Source organism: Triturus cristatus, chromosome 11, assembly GCF_964204655.1.
Source record: "Triturus cristatus chromosome 11, aTriCri1.1, whole genome shotgun sequence".
Taxonomy (NCBI): Eukaryota; Metazoa; Chordata; class Amphibia; order Caudata; family Salamandridae; genus Triturus; species Triturus cristatus.
Genome location: NC_140594.1, coordinates 694,393,133 through 694,407,733, shown reverse-complemented (window position 1 = coordinate 694,407,733; position 14,601 = coordinate 694,393,133).

Here is a 14,601-nt window from a genome sequence, read left to right as displayed (position 1 = left end):
GTGGTTAGATCTAGATCAAACCTAGGATCAGACTGAAGTTCAAACATAAAATGAAGAAACTCCAAATCAAGGAGTGAAACTAAAGACTTGAGTTTCCAGGACCCCCAGGGGAAAACAGTTTGCCGAGGAAGAGAAAACCAAACTGGTCCATACAATTGCGATCCGAGGAGTAAGTGAAGATCAAGATGCAGTGGTAGTCACAAGTAAAACTGAAAATGAGAACTTGCATCAAGGAGATAAGTGGCATCAACCTGTGAGAAGGAGAAGGCCCAGAAATAATTTAAAGAACCAGAACAAGAAGTACACGACTTTGATTAGAGTGAAAGTGAACAGCCAGTAGTTAAGAGATCAACAAGAGTGGGGGTGCCTAACAGAAAGTATGCAGCTCCTGAATGGTCGTATTTGGTCAATACAGAATCAGAGGATGATGTGGAAGTTTATAATGTGACAGAATGTCAGTTTATTTTTGAACAATTAACACCCTGAACTAATGAAATAAAAGAAAAAGATTTTGCCCTTTTGGATTAATGACAATTATTGTGCAGAGTACTTCATAGTCAGTCTGTTTGTCTTGTAGAATAGGTATCCAGTCAAATAAAATAGGGTTTCTTTCTTGTGTTATATTCCTGGGCTAGGCCCATGTAACAAAGTCCTCACAATAACATTTCAGCCATGACCTTTTACCCATATTTGCGTACGCGACAATGTTGGATGAGCTGAAACTAAACTTGTTTACAGATCTAGCTTTGCAAAACATTATCATAATGCCCTGAATATCATGATAAAGTCTCTTTTCGCAATGTGCAAAAATGTCATCTCTATCTTCATCCACTTCGCGAGAGGGCTATCAACATATTCATAACCTCACTAATCTAAATGCACATTGCAAGGCTGTTTTAGATTATAAAAGATGCACATCCCAATAGATTGATAGAGGAGGCACTTCAGCTGACACAGAGGTTCCTTGCATGCTGAGAATTCACCATGCAGTGGTCTGACATCCCGTGAGGGGGTATCTAGTTAGTAACCAGGACGGGGTCCTACATTCTCTCCCAGCAGGAAATGGGGTTGTATCGTCCCTTGGGGGAATTCTTGGCTCCACACTAACCCACACACTATAATACCACTTAGAGCAGGGTTTGCATAGTAGGAGTATGATTGATTACTGCCTTGCTTTATATGCCTGCATATATACACTGTTTTAGCAGCATGGATAGAACTATATCTGCTATTTACGTTTTTGGTGCTCGTAATCACCTTCATCTGCTTCTGTCTATTATAATCATTGCAGCACAAGTATTTTATACAAGAATAACGTTGGTTTAATAAATATATTGAAAGGTGTCCCATTGTGTATTCTCTGTATGCCTCTCTGAAAATAAGAGAGAACAAGTGATTGAGCGACAGGTTCTGTACTGCTTCCACGATTCCTAAGGGGGTCAGGGTTCTCATGTTCAGTGGTTGCCAGAAACCATTCTCTCCCTGGTAAATTTGGGAGCTTATGGTGGCACTGCGAGCTAGCTGGTGTCTAAGCCAACCTATCCTGCAGGGATATCCGGAATCAGTCTAGGCACCATGACCCTAGTTTCTGTTGTCCAAACACGCAGATCTTATGGATAAGTAGGAACTACACAACACTTTTATCTAGTTCTAACACATGAACTGAGGTAATGAACTAAATATTCAAAGATGCTGAAGTTTTGAGTTTTAATTTGCACCAATTTAAAAGTTAGTGAATATACTTTTCAATTGCATTTTGTCGAAGTATATCAACTAACAAATGAAACTGCTGCTCTCAATTACACACAGTTCTATTGGATTTAATAGTTTGCCTTTTGTGTTTAATTTCACTTATTGCGTGTAATTCACCTACAAATTAGTAAATAGTTAACCACTACATACAGTACAGCAGACACTAACATGGGGGATAAGTTCCTAGGCGACTTTAAGGAAAATACTTACTCAAATTCATTGTCCTAATACACAAGTATTCCGAAGTTAGTAGTTGTGAGGTTTGTACATTTCTTCCAAATTATGTGTCAGAGGAGGCAATTTACCTGCAACGTCTTTTGACCTATTCGTTATCTGTCAGTCTCTTTGTTAATGTTTTCCTGAATCCTGTTTCCAGTTTTTTTAACTACATATCCGTGGAAAATCTTCCTAAAACTGAAGATTCCAAATCGACTTCTAATCATTTGAGAGCTAATATGCATTATAATCTGAAAACTGACAGGACTATGAACATGCTTGTTTGTAAATTGAGTGTTGTGGACCTTACATTTATAAAACAGTATAATGAGAGAAAAGTGAAAATTAGTAGAAATTGGGAAGAAATTAGAGATTAAATTAAAAGAGGCTTCTTAGAGAAATCCAGATATTGGAGAGTGGTAGGGGTGGGCAGAACTCGTGGAGTTTTACTCTGTGGAGTCACATAAAAACTTCTCAAGATTCTGCTGAGTTCCGCCTGCTCCAACTATCCACCTCCTCCTCCCTGCAGTGCACACGGTCACTGGGCTCTGCAAGCCAGCACACAGGAGCTGGGTGACATGAAGTCTGCAGAGGAAGGTGAGAGACAGTCAGCATGAGTGGCGTTCAAAATGAAGCATTGCTGGGGTCCCCCCAGTAAAGCTCTGTGTGCAGGAATCGTGACCCTTCACTTGTTAATGTTGGTGATGACATTTACAAGGCAAGCTGTGAAGAACCAGAACCTTTTGGACCTGGCGGCGCAGGGTATGCCCTCTGTCTTCGGACTTCACCTGCTTCGCTACACAGAGACACGGGACACTCTGTCGGCGTCAGAAGATTGGATTTATTTAGCTGCAGCTAGTACAGTTATCCTAGAAGTACACAAAGTAGGTTCTCAGGAGACTGCCACTTTACTCTGTGGCGCATCAGATTAAATACTATACAATACATAATTATTAACAAGACACACGCCCCAAGCATAGAAGAAAAGTGCCAATAGGGTAAGTGGAAAAACAAAGCGGAACCAATAAGAAAGGTTCGAAAACAGAAATATCAGATGACTCGAAGAGACCTCTCCTCCAACTGTGTTTGTCATCCCACCCCCGAACTAATTCATTAACAGATTATAACTAACTTGCAGGTGGTGAGATACGTTTGTGTGTATTGGAGGACAGTCATGACATAAGAGAATGCTAGCAGGAGACAGTGAAGGCCAGTCGATAAGATATGATCAGGAAAGAATAGTGCGAGCCTACAAATAGTTGAAACAGGGATTAGGAAAGCCAGACAAGGATTAGTGTACTCGGCTAGTCCAAACACCAGCTTCGCAAATAAAGGCCGAGGACGTATTTCTACACCAAGCTACGGGAAAAGCAGAATAGACTTCGTTCGCCGTGCTGCCTGAGTGATGGCAACACAAAATGGCGGCGGGTCACAAAATGGCGGGTCGATTCGATCGTGATCGAAAATCGAAGTTCCTCAGACCCTCCTTTTGCCAGAACTCAGCCAAGATAGACTCACGTTAATCTGAGTCTACATTAATAGCCATGAGATCATCGAGCTGTTGCTGTAACATCCTCCTTATGTTTTCTGTTACTTGAGGTTTGGGTTTTGGGATGCACATAGTAGCACAAAGATCACAGATAGCGGGACCACAGTGCATACAAAGGCAACAGGAGAATACAATGGTTAAGATTATTCCAAGGAATGTCAATGCTTTCCAACCCCATTTGGACAGTAGTCCCCAAAACCATTCCGTTAAAGACCAATCTCCTTCGTCCTGATGAATAGACTCGGAGATTACGTGCAACTTGGAGATAGCTTGGTATACTGTCGGAGCGTCATTAGGAATGAAAATACAGCAGCTTGACCCGATCAATTTACATACTCCACCACGATCGGCAAGAATAAAGTCTAAGGCAACTCGATTTTGCAAGGTCATAAGACGATCCGCCTGTAGTTCCGCCGTGATATTACTTAAGGCTCCTACAGTGATGTCTATTGTAGTCTCTACGACACGGACCAATTGCCTTATATTTCTGCTGTTGGCCATTGGACCCCAGAAGGGAAGAAAACCTTTAAGGAAATCTCCTCCTTCTTGTCCCGCAGTGTCTTTTGAGTCAATGATTCCTCGGCTGAGACGGGTTTGGTGATAATTGGCAGAAGCAGTGTAAGTAGGAGGAAGAAGGAAAGCTATGTAGCATGTACCAGAGAAACCCGTTGGTAACCAAGTATAAGCTCTATCATAGCAAATGAAATAGGTGCCTTGAGACGGCACTAGAAGAGGCGAGTTTTGAGAGGAATAAATGTACGTGTAGGAGCAGTTACTCTTTGGTGCAGTGTCAGAAGAGCGATCGTTTATTTTTAAACAGAAGTTACCTTGATGCGGTATAGTCCAGATTGGTGAGGATTTCTCCTTTCCCACTTTATTATTAAGACTCGACATATATTGGGTGACATTCCAATTGGTGTACGCTTTCTTTTCGTCGATGGAAATCTTGCTGTTCTCCATGATTTTAGCCATAACTACCATACCCTTAATCAAGGAACTATGACTAAAATCCGGATAATTAATTTGTGAAGCAACGGACCGTCTAAATTTGCTTTGATAAGCATTGGAGAAAATGACAAAGAATGCCCAAGCAGAACCCTCATAAGAAAAAGGAAGAACTAGATATGGTATTCCTTTCTCGGTAGTATGTGGCATAAGACCACATACCCAACAATCAGTTGTGTTAACCACTAATTGATGCTGGTGTAATAGTTGGACAAAGGAATTGTTGTAATACTCGGTTCTTCTGACAAGTTCATGTGAAGGAAAAGTATGAAAGAGGTGTGGAGAGATAGTAGAAGAAGGCAAAGAGGAAGAAGGGGAGGTATTTCTTGGCTGCAACACATAAATTATCCAACCAATAATCGCCAAAGCAATACATAATGATATGAAAACACATAGAGTTATACTATAACGACTGTACATTATTTTACAAGATGCTTTCTTCATTTCATTTCTTCTCTCTTTATTACTTGGTGTAGTTTCCATTTTCACTAGTGGATGCTAACGGCAATCTTCCTCAATCACTGAAGTCACGATGCTCTACCGTCCTATGACACTGAGGCTCCTGCAGACCTATTGTCACTACTCAGGTCGTGACCTAGACTCCTACCGTGACCCTGCAACCGAAACAGAACACTACACAAGGGAGAAGAAAGCTTCAATTGTTCTTTTGTCTGGGCCTGAGGTTGTAACGCTCTTTCCCCAGAACACTCTGATCTCGAAACAATGTTCTTGGTTCAGTCGTATTCAAGCGACGATGCGATGGAATTGCTTCTTGTAAAATGTTGTCGTCCTCTTTCTCAGACAATGTCCCATTCAGGTGTGCATCGCTAAAGGGTACAAATCGTGGAGCTGTTTCGCCTTCACAGTCACCAACCCCTCTACGAACCCACTGATCAAAAGGCAAAGGCAAAGGTACTTTCTTGCAATGCACACTGTGAATCCAATTTTTCTTTCCTTCAACTTTAACTGCTGTCCTTGTCGTTAGTAGGACCATTTGAGGCTCCTGCCACCTGGGCTGTAGATTGCTGGACCTTTGGAAATTCTTCACACAGACCCAGTCACCTGGTCGGATGGAATGACCTGGGTCTGCGGAGGTCTCCGGCAAAGCACTCTGAACCTGTTGATGAAGGACATGCAATTTAGTTGTAAGGTCATGCAGATAGTCAATCAACATTGGATAGGGCAAGTCTGAGAACTTTTTAGGACGAGGTATTCCCCATACGTTGGCCGGCTGGCCAAACACCACTTCGTAAGGGCTAAGTCCCAGACGAGAGTGTACTGCAGTTCTGGTGGATAGCAGAGCTAACGGCAAAGCATCAGGCCAATTAAGTCCCATACTTGCTTGAACCTTCGCTAATTTCAACTTCAAGGTTCCATTGTAACATTCTACTAAACCCGCTGACTGTGGATGATTTGCCGCGTGGAACTTTTGCTTGATTCCAAGACCTGCAGAAACTTTCTGCATGACTTGGCCAACAAATTCGCTCCCATTGTCACTCCAGACAATGCGCGGCAATCCAAACCTGGGAAAGAACTCTTTTAGAAGGATTTTAGCTGTGGATAAAGCTGTGTTATCTTTCAAAGGGTATGCTTCTATCCACCTCGAAAAGGCGCATACTACCACCAGAACATATTTGAGGTTGTTGCATCGATCCATGTGAATGTAATCGATTTGCAACACTTCAAATGGGTGTGTCGGAGGAGCAAAGTGACCTGCTGGAGTAGGGGTTCCCTTTCCTGGATTTTACATCAGACAAACAATACAATGTTTTACTACGTTGTCTGCACATTTTGGGATGTTCTCGTTTTGCCATACTGGGGCCAAAAGTTTACAAATGCCTTCTGCACTTAAGTGAGCTGGACCATGAGCCATAGTAACCACTGGGATTACATAAGCATCCGGTAACAACCAACGTTGATGTTCGGATAATTCTATCCAACAACCCATCTCATCTAACATTCACGTACTTTCTCTCCACTTGCTCAACTCTCTTTCTGAAGCCTCTTTCTGAATCGCTTTCACGCTTTCCACTGTATTCTCACACATTCCTCTCTCTCTGACCCAATTCGCAGGACCTGCCATATACATTCGACTCGTTGAATCTCTCGCTGTTTTCTTTGCTATTTCATCAGCAAATGCATTTCCCCGTCCAACATCATCCGTAATCTTCCTGTGTGCACTACACTTCACTATTGCTATTTGGATGGGTAAAGCAAGTGACTCAAGGAGATCAGTCACTAACTGGCCATGCTGTATCTTGGTGCCATGTGAAGTTAGGAAACCCCTCTGCCTCCAGAGACGCCCAAAATTGAATGCGACACCAAAGGCATACTGACTGTCAGTGTACACGTTCACTCTTTTCCCTTTCGATAATACACAAGCTCTCGTCAGTGCTATCAACTCTGCTGCTTGCGCTGAATTGTGTCTAATGCGTGCAGTTTCCACAATCGTATGTAAGGTAGTTACAGCATAAGCTGAAACCGTATCTCCATTAGGCATCTTGAAACAAGAACCATCTACCCATAGAGTCCCATCCGGATTCTCTAACGGTGTGTCTCTCAGGTCGATTCTTCCTTTTGTCTCTTCCTCAGTACGGAAGAAACAATCATGCTGATCCTTAACACTCTCCTCATTTGGAAGGGGCAACAAAGTAGCTGGATTCAAGGTATTACATCGTTTGATGTGTACGTGACTAGCCAAAAGCGTCAGCTCGTAACCAGTTAAACGTGCACTCGTAAGATGCTGTGTCTTCGTTCTGTTTAGCAAAGTATCTACTGCATGTGGCACCATGACAATGAGAGTGTTATCTAACACCATTCCAGCAGACTGTCGGATAGAAATTGCTGCGGCTGCTGTGGCTTTGAGACAACTGGGCAATGCTTTAGCTACGGGATCTAATGTGGCTGAAAAATAGGCACATGTCCGCTGTCTATCTGCAAATTGCTGTGTCAAAACTGACAATGCACAACCTTCTCTCTCGTGAACATACAGCGTAAAAGGATTAGTGTAATCTGGGGTACCCAGTACAGGAGCAGAACACAGAGCAGTGCGTAAATCAGTGAAACTCCTTTTGCACTTATCAGTCCAAGGAAGGGGCTGAGGCGTATCTTTTAAAGTGAGTGCCAACATAGGTTTGGCAATCAAAGAGAAGTTAGGGATCCACTGTCTACAGTAAGAAGTGATACCCAGAAAGGCACGTACTTCCCTTTGTGTGGATGGTACAGACATTCGTGCAATCACCTGAATTCGTTCTGGTGTCAATCGTCGTCCCTCCTTTGATAGGAGATGACCCAAGTAGGTAACCTCTCGACAAACATATTGCAGTTTGGAAGGTGAAACCTTGTGATTCAGCTTAAACAAGTGACGTAACAGTGCAACAGTGACATCTTTACATATATCTTCTGAATCAGCGGCGACTAACAAGTCGTCCATATATTGGATAAGGGCAGCACCAGACGGCAAGTAAAAAGTATCAAGATGACATTTCAAAGCTTGGCTGTAAATGGAGGGACTTTCACAGTACCCTTGGGGTGCGCGCTTAAATCGGAAGCTTCGGCCTCCAAAAATGTCCCTACTCTCTTCTGCAATGGGAATACTGAAGAAGGCATTCTTTAGATCGATAACAGAAAACCAAGTCGCTGTGGAAGGTATCATAGTCAACAAGGCAGTGATATCTGGAACAACAGGAAATTGTGGAATCACAATTTTGTTTACTTCTCGCAGATCAATCACAAACCGGTACACAGGAGGCTGAGAAGCATCAGTACGTTTAAGAACAGGAAGAATAGGACTATTGCATGTATTACCTCTCGATTCTTCAACCACACCCTTCCGAATTAAGTCATGAATGATTTTCAAAAGCGCTTTTTCACCTTCAGCAGAGATTCTATATTGTGGGATACGTGGTAATTCAACATTGGGCTTGAGAGTGACAACATAAGGCGGTATCTCAAGACAACCCACATCGTATGGACCCGTGGCCTAAAGTGCTGTTGGAAGAGAAAGCAACTCAGGAGGAAACTGATCTTTAGACAGATACATTGGGGAGATCAACTTCTGACCTAGAGTAAGATGTACGCCTGAAGGAGAACAATATATTGTAGCATGCATTCTTTTTAATAGGTCTAGACCCAACAGATTCTCACCACAACCATTCGTCAACAGAAGTGGAGCTTCCAAATCATAAGGACCAACTGAAATAGGCAAAGGACAAGAAACCGGATTGCGAACAGGGGCGCCAGAGAATCCTACAGAAACATTCGTTAAGCCAGACAAAGATGCCCCAGGGAGTTTAGAATGAATAATAGAACTTCTCATTGCTCCAGTATCTAGAAGAAATGGCTCTGATACACCCATTGTAGTGACGTTGACATAAGGACCATTTTGATCTACTGGGATTGGCACGACTCCCTTACTTTGTCCATGGCTGTCCTAGTTAGTATGAAGACTCTCATTCTCGCCTTCAACATAATGGTCTTCATTATAATACTGAGTAGATCTCACATTTTGCTGATCAAAGTAGTTCATGGAATTAGGAGAAGGAAGGGCACGCTGTTCTTGAGTTAACATACCTCGACCTCTACCTCTGTTTGCTGACTGGAGGCCAGCACGACCTCGTGGAGCAGATAATGCTCCATTGCGCTGCAATAAAACCAGACAACTACTCTTAAAATGACCTTCCTCTCTACAATAGGCACATTGATTAGGACCTAACAAAGGTCGCGGAATGTATGGCTCAGGTTCTGATACAATCTCTGAAACTGCGGTGGCTGCTGAGTCTGAGGCTGAACATAACGTGGAGAATAGGCTTGCTGCAAGAGAACCTTTGTTTTTAAATCTTTTGTCTTTTTCTCTTGCTTTTCTTTTTCTTCTTTATCCCTATTCTCGTAATATTGTGCAGTAGCCAATATCTGAGCAGAAGAAGAAACAGCCCAAGAACTTTCTGAATCTTTTAATTTGTGTGACAGCTCGGGAAGCAAATTGAATACAAATTTATCCACAAATAATCGCTGTCCACCCTCGGTAGCCATGTCCTGACCACTGTGGTCGATAAATGTCTCCTCGAAACGAGTAAAGAAATCAGAGACACTTTCATCTTTCTTTTGTTTGCATGCTGCTAGCTTATCCCAATTTACTCTCAATGCAGGCATCATAGTTTTCATTAACGTAATGATTGTACCAGGAAGCTCCGAGGTCAAAGCGTCAGGATTTGCGCCACCCACTTGGTCTCTATCTGTATCAGCTATAACATTCCAAGTAGCACCTAGTTCCTGTGCGTGATCCTCTCTACGAATCTTAGCCCATATTGTCTGTGGGACTACATTACCCATTAGCATATCAATATCTGCTAGATTCATAATACAAGCATCGATTGTCTGCGATAATTCTTTGTAATAACCTGCAGGGTTTTTACGAGGATGTGGTAGAGTCTGCTTAAGGGCGAAAACTTCAGACCTCTTCCATGGCACATGTACCCATATACGTTGAAAATGAGCTGGAATAGGTGCATTACCACCTACTCCCGGACCTGCCTCCTTCCAAACTGGAGGAACCTCTCTCATAGGGTAATTTTTCGACGTCAGTTTAACCAACGGATCGGAATCAAGAAAAATCTGAGAAAACAATAAGGATCTATAAGAGATAAGTGTCCTTACAGCTTCCTCAACTTTGGAACCTACAGTAAGTCCTTTTTCAAAATCGGCTTGAACATCTAACAAATCTTGTGAGATCGGACTCAAACTCACATCTTCCCCTTCTTTAATGAGAATGTCGCACATTACATTAAAAACATACCTTTGCGTAGGCGCGTTCCATTGCAAAAAGGTAGGCATAATATCAGACACACTATATTGTGGACCCTTCTTGATCCATCTTCATGCAAGAGAATCTAGCTTCTCTCGTTCCTCAAAATCTGGGAACTGACTACGAGATTGTCTTCGAGCAAAAGCCGGAGACACATTAAAAGCTCCAAAGAAAGGAGATAGAATACTAGTGACAGAATCTGTGAGACGCTTACGCACAGACGGTGAATTAGACATTAGAACTGGAGACAGAGTATTAGGAGAACTAACAGGAGAAGAACTGGAAATTGCAAGAGGAGCAGAAGGCAAAGGAGAGCTAAGATCAGGAGATGAAGGCAAAGAAGTTGAGACTAATGGTAAAACCGGCAAGGGCGGTAATACTGGAGGAGGCAAATGCTGGAGAGCCAGAACCGGCGGAGGTACCACTAGCAGCTGAGCAGGCTGTAACGGCTGGGGTACATTGGCATTTTGCGCATAGGGCGGAGGCAACTGTTGTGATCTGTATTCGGAATATTAGAATGCTCTCCATGTAATGGAATGGAGTGATGTATTGGATGATGCATCACTCACTCCAGAGGGAGAGAGAGCAACGGAGTAACGTTGGTGCTGTGCTTTGAAACTGGCTGTTCTGTCAAATAAACCTTTGACTCTAAGCCTCCTGAGAGAACGGATATCTTATTCCAGCAACCTCTATAAATGGGACATTAGGGGATCTTCTTCTATATCTTTCTTATTATCAGAAGGAGAAACAGGCAACACCGGATAGCATTTATCTATCGCCATACGATGTTGTCTTTCTGAAATTTCAGTCACATTATCAATTTCATCATTCTTGAACTGTTGGGCAGCCTGTATAATTGTCATACCCTGTGCCTTCCTATCTCGCTTTGCTTGTTTAATTTCCTTCTGTTTGGCTTCCTTACGCCAAAGGCGGAAAGAGTCAAACATTGCCGGCCGGGCTTTTCTTTTGAACAAAACTGCTTCCAAATTATCTAGCACATCAGGGTCAAAACTACCGTTTTCTGGCCATTTAAGAACACCATCTTTATTCGTGTATCGAGTCCATGTCTCGTTAAAGGCAATGGGGCCAATACCATGTTTCGAATAGAGCTCATATGTGGGAGTTCCAACTGAAGGAATCGGACAAGAGTCCTCAAGTCGGGAGTCCCTATTACAACCAAGACAACAATTTCTTCCACAATTAGTCAGACCAGGCATTTCACAATGTCTCTGGACTGTTCACAAACTTCAAGGGAGTAAAACTCAGTTTACGCAGCACAAATGCACTTACCCTCGGCTTTAGTCTTTGCAAAAACTAAATCTAAGAAACCTAAGGACATCAAACAAAGAACCAAAATTGTGGGCGCGACCCACGAAAATACTTAACTTAACTAAGGATGTCTTCTTCCACCAACAGAGGCCCGTCTATCGTCTCGCCTTACCATACATCATCAAAGGAATGGGCCAAAGCAGGGTGGCAGTCAGGGCAGCGGTTGCCAGTAGCCGTCAGGAAGGAGTAACCGCGCTGCAAAAGACCTTCGGACCACTTTCGACATACAGGGGTTGCTTAGTGTGGTTCGCGAACCCTCTGGAATTTTCTTGCGAGGTTCCTCACGACCTTCGAGCAGAACCGGTACCACTGAAGCCGCCCAACGTTGGACGCCAATTGAAGAACCAGAACCTTTTGGACCTGGCGGCGCAGGGTAGGCCCTCTGTCTTCGGAGTTCACCTGCTTCGCTACACAGAGACACGGGACACTCTGTTGGCGTCAGAAGATTGGATTTATTTAGCTGCAGCTAGTACAGTTATCCTAGAAGTACACAAAGTAGGTTCTCAGGAGACTGCCACTTTACTCTGTGGCGCATCAGAATAAATACTATACAATACATAATTATTAACAAGACACACGCCCCAAGCATAGAAGAAAAGAGCCAATAGGGTAAGTGGAAAAACAAAGCGGAACCAATAAGAAAGGTTCGAAAACAGAAATATCAGATGACTCGAAGAGACCTCTCCTCCAACTGTGTTTGTCATCCCACCCCCGAACTAATTAATTAACAGATTATAACTAACTTGCAGGTGGTGAGATACGTTTGTGTGTATTGGAGGACAGTCATGACATAAGAGAATGCTAGCAGGAGACAGTGAAGGCCAGTCGATAAGATATGATCAGGAAAGAATAGTGCGAGCCTACAGATAGTTGAAACAGGGATTAGGAAAGCCAGACAAGGATTAGTGTACTCGGCTAGTCCAAACACCAGCTTCGCAAATAAAGGCCGAGGACGTATTTCTACACCAAGCTACGGGAAAAGCAGAATAGACTTTGTTCGCCGTGCTGCCTGAGTGATGGCAACTCAAAATGGCGGCGGGTCACAAAATGGCGGGTCGATTCGATCGTGATCGAAAATTGAAGTTCCTCAGCTGGAGACCCGATAACAACTGTAAGAGTGTGGCTGGTCCTGGCCCGCGGGCTTAGCACAATTTCAAACAAGGCAAATGAGAGCATGAAAAACAAGCATTAGGTCTCGCCTTTGGGACCTTGTAAGTGTTTAGCCGGAGCTATTGGCTTTGCAAATGTCTTTAAGCCATGGTGTAGAGCAGTGTGCCCGCTGTGCAGCATGTTGGAAAGTTATAATAGAAAAGTGTTATAAGCTTTTTTGTTACCTTATATATAACCAGGAAGGCATTATGTACAACGGAACCACCCTATTAAACAAGTATAAGAAATGCAATAGGTTTTGCATTTGCTTTAGTTAGAGCTATTGGCGCTGTAAATGATTTTTCTTTTACCTATGTGTTATGTATGTGGTGTGTAATGGAATTATGTGGGTTGGATAGGAATTATTAGTTGGGCAATTGTGTGGTGTACAATTTTGTGGTGTGAAGTGGATTTGTGTAGTGGAATTATGTGGCATAGAATGCAGTGGAAATATTTTGATAGTAATTGTGTGGTATTGAGTGTACTGGAAATATGTGGAGTGGGATTGTGTACTATATAGTGTAATTATGTGTATTGGCATTTTGTGCTGTGGAGTGGTATGTGGTGTAGTTTAATTATGTGGTGCGCTGTTGAATTTTGTGGTGTGGATTGGATTTATGTGGTGTGTTGTGTAATTGTGTTGTTGAGTTTCATTATGTGGTTTGGTGTCAAATTTTGTGGTGTGGATTGGAAATGTGTGGAGTTGAATTGTGTGGTGTGGAATTGTGTGAATAATCAACATTAACTTGTCAAAAGCAGCACACCACAGAAGCAACCAGCTTTTGGCAAAGTACAGGACCTAGTAACAAGTCTCGTTCACCCTGCTGCCTGGACCTAATATTTAAATTAACAAGAAGGGAACTCATGAGTGTAGGAAGGTGGAATCTGACTAATAGTTGCCCCCAACTTTTTGCCTGGTATTTGAGTGGTTTTTGACTAGTCTGGCTGGGATCCTGCTATCCAGGACCCCAGCCTAACTGCTTCCTCCTTAAAATTGATGTGAGTACCCTAGGTACAAACCAATTGGATGCTGAGGATGCCCTGACAGTCCCTTGTAGATGGTACCCTAGGTACCCAGGGCATGGGTCCCTCAGTAGGCCTACCAGGGCTGCAGCACTTATTGTGCCACCCTGGGACAGCCATTCAAACTGACACCACCAGACCACTACTGTAGTCTGGGTAAGGTGGTGCTAGCACCCCTTACAGGGATATAGGTACCCTATATCCCACCCAATTACAACACATATACTCTCATAGGTCACCCCTATAGCAGGCCTTGCTAATCCTACAGGGCAGGGTGCTGCGGTATGTGTGAGGGGGACCCCTACCTGAGTAGGGCCTCTCTGCAACCTTCTTAAAAATACCTGCTGGGTTGTTTGCAGTGTAGCCATACCATATACTCTTAACCGCATTATAAGTCTATCGCGATAGCGTGATAACTTGAGAATGGCTACACAGAACCATATCGTGTTTGGTGTCAAACATGTAGGAATCCTACCCCCAGTCCAGCCATGGGCATGAGGGCACGATTCCCCCCTGCTAGAGGGGTGATATGGGAAAAGCGGCAGAATTCAGACACCAATTTAAAAGTGCACACGCAGTACAAAATGGCTACTACCCGCCACCCACACGACTCTGGCTGGCTGTTGCTGGGGAAAATCCCAGCCTCGCCAGCTGGACAATAGGGCTCCTGTGGCAGGGAGGTGCTAGCATCTCCCCAGACATGATATGTGGATTGGAATAAGGTGGGTGCACCATATGTTGCCTTTCAGAGTTGCACGTAGGCAGCTACAGCGGC